At 40.7% G+C, this 7,669-nt stretch overlaps 1 long non-coding RNA gene across 1 annotated transcript in view; it reads left to right on the forward strand.

The window, feature by feature from the left end:
* LOC143646114 (uncharacterized) overlaps nucleotides 1-3,332 on the forward strand; it is a 53,140-nt gene extending 49,808 nt beyond the window's left edge. The window contains exon 4 of the long non-coding RNA XR_013157294.1: nucleotides 3,231-3,332. This is a non-coding gene — a long non-coding RNA (uncharacterized LOC143646114). The remainder of the gene's footprint in view (nucleotides 1-3,230) is intronic.
* The last annotated feature ends 4,337 nt before the right edge of the window (nucleotides 3,333-7,669 follow it).

Raw genomic sequence — 7,669 nt, forward strand, 5'->3', positions numbered from 1 at the left:
TGACTTCCAGGGTGTAAATTTCCCTGGCACTGTAGGACAGGACTCCTGGGATGAGCTGGAACCTGGCATCATGGGGTGGAGAAAGCCTTCTTGACCAAAACAAGGAAGAGAGAAATGAGACTGAGAGGTTTCAAACAGAGCCAACGGGTTATCCTAGAGGTTATTCTTAAGCATTATATAAATATCCCTTTTTAGTTTATGTGTATTAGAGTGAATGGGGGGAAGTACCTGAAACTATGCAGCTGTGTCCAGTAGCCTTGACAGTGGAAGACGAATGCATATAGCTTTTACAATGTGATTGTGAAAACCTTGCGTCTGATGCTCCTTTTATCCAGGGTATGGACAGATGAGTAAAAAAACAAGGATAAAAAATAAACAAATAATAGAGGGATATGGAGTAAATAATTGGGCAGATTGCAATACTAGTAGTCAATGAAAGGAAAGGTATATTATGAGTTTTTTCTTTTTTCTTTTTATGTTTTTTTCTGAAGTGATGCAAATGTTCTAAAAATGATCATGGTGATGAATACACAACTATGTGATGAGATTGTGAGCCATTGATTGTACACCATGTATGGACTGTGTGTGAAGATTTCTCAATAAAAAAAATTTTTTTAAATGGTGCCACAATCCCTGCAGGAGAGGCAGCCCACCAGAGACCATGGTCCCAGGCCACTGAGCACAAACCCAACCACAGCTGGTCGTGCCAGGTGTCAACACCTGGCCAAAGGACAGCCAATCAGCAGGTTGTTCAGGGACCAGAGACAAAAGCTCTGTGACAGGTGGCTTGAGGAGGACATGTGTTTTGAAAATGGACCCAAAGTGAGATTTAGAATTGAAAATGTATAATTAAAGAAAAACACCTGAATTTTTATAATACCTGTTATAGAATAAAATGTTTGACAATATCTTCTGGGCCTGCAAAGACACACCAGAGATAACAATGTGAGATGTCAAAGGCTGAATAACTCCAAGAAGTGAAGGAAAAGGGCCTTATAGGTGGAAGAGAAGGGAAAAGGCTAGCCAGGCTTCCTGTGAAGGGGGAAGAAAAGGGTGTTTTAGTCTTTCCTAGAACCCTAAGTATTTGAAGTAAAACAAGGGTGTCACTCTTCCTTAACACCAGAGTCTGCAGAAGACATTAATTAAATAGCACTTGAATTAATACCTAACAGCAAGGGAGGCGTGAGAGGAGGGAGGAGGAGTTAAGGTGAATGCTACACTGAATTATCATTACAAAATCATTAGTATATTAGTAACTTAAGTCTCTTTCCCTTAAAATATTTCTTTTTCTAAAACTGACAGTTATACTTTCCATATGTCAGTACATATTCCTTTAAAATTATGCAATTCCAGGGATGGAAACAACAGGGATGGTTAATACCCCTGTTAAAGAATAGCCAGCCAACTTATGCACTGTGTGTGAGTTTCTTTGGGTTGTATTTTACTAAAGCTATATCTAAAACAGTCTGACAAAAAAAAGGAAGGGTAGTATGTTTCCACTGTGTGGTTACTAAAGTTAGTGGGCATAACTAGCATTAATGACGGCTTTTATGGACATTTCTAAAAAAAAAATTCTTATAAAAATGAGCAAGGCAATGGAACTGTGTAACTCAGTAAATCTTGTGATGGACAATGACTGATTAATAGAGCAAATATAAAAAATTTCCTCCATGAACTAGAAAAAAATGTACAAAACTATTACAAGGAGTATATAATACAGTGATACATGGAGAAAAAATGCACCTATTGCAAACTGTGGACTATAGTTAGCAGTAATATCTTAAAATTCTTTCATCAACATAACAAATGTACCATACCAATGCTAGGGGGAGTAACGGGTATGAGATGGCTTAGGTTTTCATTTTCTTCTCTTTTTTTCTGGAATAATGAAAATGTTCTAAAATTGATCATGGTGGTGAATGCACAACTATGTGATGGTACTTGGAGCCATTGATTATACACTTTGGATGGATTGTATTTTGTGTGACTATATCTCAATAAAATTGCATTAGAAAGAAAAGAGAAAGAAGCTTAAAATAAAACATCTGTTGTATAATAAAGAATCTGGCTGACCTTTGCTCCTGGTTCCTGGGAGATACCCTCTAAATCTCTGGGATTCCCAGCAATAGTAGAGTTTTTGTTGTTTATGAAGTGTCTGCCAACATCACCCCACACCTCCTGTTTGGGCGAAGAGGATGAGTCCAGGTGGGGAGTCTTAGGGCGGGGACTGGCCCTGCCAGAAAGACCAACCATATGATAAGCAGGCTGGGACTTTGAGCTGCTACGGCCCCGACCCCAAGGTGAGGAGCTAGAGACTGAGCTCGACCACTCAGCCAGTCGTGCCTGTGTAATCACACCCCGGTAAAAACTCTGGACCCAGATGCTCGGGTGAGCTTCCAGGATTAATAATTTGAAATGTCCTGACTGCAGGGAGAGGACCCAAGACTTCATATTTGGGAACCCTCCCAGACCTGGCCCTGTGCCTCTTTTGGCTCTGCAATCTGTATCCTTTTTGCTGTAATACAACTATAATTGTAAATAGAGCTTTCCTGAGTCCCATGAGTTGTTCTAGCAAATTGTTGAACCTGAAGGGGCTGTGGGAACCCCCAAAATTGTAGCCATATGGCGAAAAGTGCAGGTGGCCTGGGAACCCCCCTCCCCCCCGGCCCTGAACTTGCAGCTGGTGACTGAAGTGAGAGCAGATGTGGGGCTATGCCCTGCACCTGTGAACTTGGCCTAACTCGGGGCAGTTCACACTCAGACTCGCATTGCAGAAGTCAGGCAAGGAAGGTAAGGCACAGCGACGCATCAGCACAGCACCTCCACGGGGGAATTTAAAGTCTTGTCTTTCGTATGACCTTGCCTGAAAGACTTGAGTCCTTATTCACACGACATGTTTATGAGTCAGTTTCTAAAAAGCCCTGTTTCCACAATATGTCAATTCCATGACCAAAACAAGAGTACTTTTCTCAATATGCTTCCAAATGATGCAACGAAAAGAAGATTAAAAAGAGAAATCTTGCCAAGTCATCAGAAAGATTTTTAAAAGCGTGGGAAGTCTCTATCTTATCTTTGTCTTATCTCTGCTATAGCATTCTTTTAAAGAGCCTATTTAGAAAAATAAAACTAATAATCTTGTGAAAGAGGTTAAAAAAAGGGAAAAGGAAAAGAAAGAATGAAAAAGAAAAACTAGAGCCTAAATGCCCCAAACTCTCCATTTCTCATTACAGGTCAAGCCATGGTCAGAAAGGCCCCCAGTTCATGGGGTTTTGAAGTTTGGAATGCAATAGATGCCCAGAGGTGATAGGAACTGCAGAAATGGAGAAATGGGGAAAAGATGAAAACAAGGGGAACAAAGTAATAAAAGCACTGTGACTTTCCCCCCAGCAATCTTTACTCACAGAAGGCAATCGGCGGGTACATAGAATCTCTGACTCAGAAATTAGCCCCACAAACAAACAGCAGCACAAGGGAAATTACACAACACCAGAGATATTGTAGACCTTTGGGCCACTAAACATTAGTTATCCAAGTAACACAAGTAGTTAAAAGTGTCCATATTCTGCAGGAATATCATTCCACTGAGAAACACGCTTTTCACAATCTACCTCAAACATGATACCCAAGAAGCAGGAAGGTGGCATTTTAAATTTTAGTGACACATTAATGAACAAGTTAATACTCTTGACAGATTTGGAGCGAGATTCACCATAGGATGTGAAGTCAGAGCTCCTCAGATCAAAATAAAAGCCATGTAACTGGTGCTGGCAGGCCCGCTGTGCATCAGAGCCATACTTCACATGGTCACGTCCCCTTCAGACACCGTGCACTTGCTGTTATATTTACTACTTTTATTTCCCCTGGCAGATGCTTGGCAGGCATCTCATCTCAGAAGACACAAGTCTTTGTTTTGGAGTCGAGGGTTAATAGCGCTCCTTAATTGCAGTATCAGCTATAGCAAGGTCTTTCTTTTTAAAAAGAAACATCTTCAAACTTCGTAATTGATCTTCACATTTGATCTAATTTCCCACAAAGTTAGGAAATGAAGTGAAATGGATTTTTGTATGTAGGAGAATGTCCTCTCGATGTGATCATGTCCCCACATACGTTCTGCGGCTGAGTCACCTGAGCCAATGAGGGGGAGGCGGGTTCCATGTCACGGCACCTGGGTGGCTCCCCTGAAACCCTGTCTTCTTTTCCCTGATATTACAGCAAATACTACACAACAGATTGGCTCAACAGTAGGAATTGATTGGCTCCTGGTTTCAGAAGCGGGAAGGCTTTCTTCCTTCCAGGCTTAGTAGTGGCCAAAAATTCCTTGGCTTTCCCACCACGTGGCACTGTCTTCTCCTTTCTCTTCCAGGTTCTGTTGACTGCCTGCTTCCTGCAGCTCCCAGGGGCTTTCTCTTTATAAAGCACCCATAATAGGATTAAGATCCCTCTCAAGGGTGCATGGGTGGTTCAGTGGTAGAGTAGAATGCTCGCCTTCCATGCAGGAGGCCTGGGTTCGAGTCTCAGACCATGCACCGTCCTCCCCTTACCCCTACTCCCCCCAAAAAAGATTATCTTCAAATGGTCCTATTTACAATTGGTTCAGACCCACATGAATGGATTAAGATGAAGAACATGTGTTTTTCTGGGGGGCATAATTCAATCTCTGTAGGTTTCCTGCAGATGGCTTGAGTAGTAGCTAAGCTCAAGTTTCCCCTCTGCCATTCTTACAACCACAACCTCAACTCCCAGTGACCAGCCACCTCACCATCAGCACTTATGGTACTCACCTGAGACTTAATGTGGGCATTGGGACGTGTTGTAAACTTCTAGCACGTGGCTCTTCTTTGGTTTATTCTGCCAACCCCAGCAGCTCTTTTCATGTTCCGAAACCTCTCATTTCATATCCTAAAGCATCAACTTTCAGCTAACATACTATGATCATTAAGAGGGGTCAATAAATGAGAGACCCTGAACTATAACATTTTCCTAACTTAAGGTTGTGGGATGGTAAAGCATTCTACTTAAGGAATCTAAAGCAAAATAACCTTTTTTAAAAATACAGAAAACAAGCAAGTGGGAGAAAGCGTAAGGAGACTTTAAAGTGTTCTCTTCACCCATCTAACGTTCATTAAAATGGAAAATTGAGCTGCTATCTGTTGATGATTGTTTGAAAATTCAAGATGGTGGTTCTCAAAGTGTGGTCCCCAGAGCAGCAATATCAGTAGCAAATTCTTAGGCCCCATCCCAGACCTACTAAATCAGCAAGGCTCAGGGGGGACAGCAACCTGTGCTGGGATGAGTCTTCCAGATGCTTGTGATGACCTTCCCCTCTTTACTCACGGCAAGGAGACAATAGCCTCCAATTGGAACTGACTGTCCAAGAGCACTGTGTTCAAAAGGAGTCTAAAGCAGAGTGTAGGCTCTGATTCTAATGTGAGGAATCCCTTGAGCAGGAATAGTGGGCAGCAGCTGGCAAGCCATCTATGCAGCAGCCATCTGGGGACTCAAGCTCATAAATTATCATTCCTCTATTTTTCTTCACAACAAGTGATTCCAAATAAAATATTTCGCAAATTTCTGAAGTGATTTGGACCCAAATATACTATCATATAAGTGAAAAGAATAAATAAAAAGTTTACAGTTCTAAGACAAAGTTCAAAATAAAAGAAATGCATGGCAGCACTGCTCTTTCTTCTCCCTATACATTTCTTCTCTTTCATGATGGCATTATTTTAGTGATGGGATTAAGTAAACTGAGTTTATATCACCTAATTCAGGAAAACAAGCAATATATAAATTTAAAGGTAAAAAATAATTGAATTTGAAAGTTATTTACATAGAATTTATATGATGGAAAGGATCGCTTCGTTTTTAAAAGGATTTACAAAAGAGGTCTTTCAAAGATTGTATTCTCCTAAGTTATTTCATATTTTATTTGACTTATTTTAAAAATCATCTAATGCATCTATTGTCTTTAAGCCTGAATTTAAATCAAGCTTGAGTCTAGCCCGCCTCCCAACTTTCTTTTCCCCTCTGCCTCCCACTAGATCTCCCAGGTCCACTGGATCCAGTCATTCCATTACTGTCTTTGGAAAGTGATTTCCTTTACCCTGCCCCTTGCCACACCCCAGTGAAATCTTTCCACCTTTTATGGACTTTTTCTGGCCTCTTTTCCTCCTCACAGCCTTCCCTGACCAACCCAGGCTTCGGAGCCTCTTCTCTGAGCTTCCAGTACTCTTCCAGGATCTGTCCTCACTTGTCCTTAAGTTGCAACTTTTTCCTTTTGTGTTATCTTTCCTTGCATATTCCATCCTTCCCCAACCACAGATAGACTTTAAAGACCTCAATAGAATACATTTCTGTCATACCTCCCACCTCCATCGTGACAATGCAGTGAATATAATAGATTCATTGCATTAATAGAGTCATTGCTGGGACACTGCGGCAAATCAGTTCCTCTTGCATTTCTTCTGAGAGCACTGCACATATATTATAAGCTCCAATTAGAATGATTGTGTATCTTCCCTTTTAGAGGTTCTTTTTTTGCGTTGGGGAAGTACTCAGAGTGATCTGGATGTCGGTAATCCACATGATCAGCTGGAGAGGTTGTATGACATGCACAGGTGGGAAAACGAGAAAATGTGGATTCTGTCACTTAGCTCTCCTTAATGAACTATGTGACTGGGAAATCATGTCTCTTCTCAGGCCTGGGTTTTAACCATGGAGGTCCATTCCAGGTCATAATTCACATAGGATCAACCAACAGCCTAAAGAACTAGACAGCCTCAGTGCAATCTGAACAGTAGTTTTAATACTTCTCCCTGTCCTCCTAAAATATTCCTATGATCCTTCTATTTTCCAGTACAAATGACAGGAGGCATTTTTATGTTATTTATAGCTCTAAATAAATTGATATGAACATCAACTAAACATATTTATTTTACTCCCAAGGAATATACCCCTGAAGATATCCAGGAAATGATCTTTGAAAAATGCACCTGTGAATACAATATAAAATATTTAAGGGAATGACTGTGATCTTGGTTTCCGTTTTCTGTTAGGTTTTTCTACAAGCTCTTGTAAATGTCAATTTGGTGCTTTTAAAGGCAGAAAATGGCTACAAGGTAAGAAAAGCCTTCAAAGTGTTCTGGTTCCCCTTGATTTTGTTCTTACTTTCAGTGTTTTGCTTAAAATGAACCACCTCAAATAAGTTAGATATCCAAAACTTGACGAATGGTAAAAGTAAAACTTTTACAATGGCAAAGTAAAACTCAAATAAATATCATGAGAACTAAGCCACGAATGGCTTAAAAATTCATGGCTAAAGGCTTTTCATGGAGGTACCTGTGTCTGCCACTTCCAATGGGTTCTTCCCGACTATCCACCTTCCTCAAATCATCCAGAAGTTTAGGAACATTTATCACATTTGGCCTGTGGTGTCAAACTAATGAATCTTGTGATTAGCAAACAGAACTCCAGGGTAGAAGATTATTATTTAAATCGCACAATAACTGCATCCAACTGAGTTGACTCGGGAGCAAGTACTTACGTGGATTAACCCAGCTAATCCTCCAATAACCCCGTGAAGCAAGTACTATTGTATCCCAGTTCTATGATCAAGAAACTGAAGCACAGAGAAGTTAAATAATTTGCCCAATAGACACACAGCCAGGAA

Source organism: Tamandua tetradactyla, chromosome 9 (assembly GCF_023851605.1).
Source record: "Tamandua tetradactyla isolate mTamTet1 chromosome 9, mTamTet1.pri, whole genome shotgun sequence".
In the NCBI taxonomy this organism is placed as follows: Eukaryota; Metazoa; Chordata; class Mammalia; order Pilosa; family Myrmecophagidae; genus Tamandua; species Tamandua tetradactyla.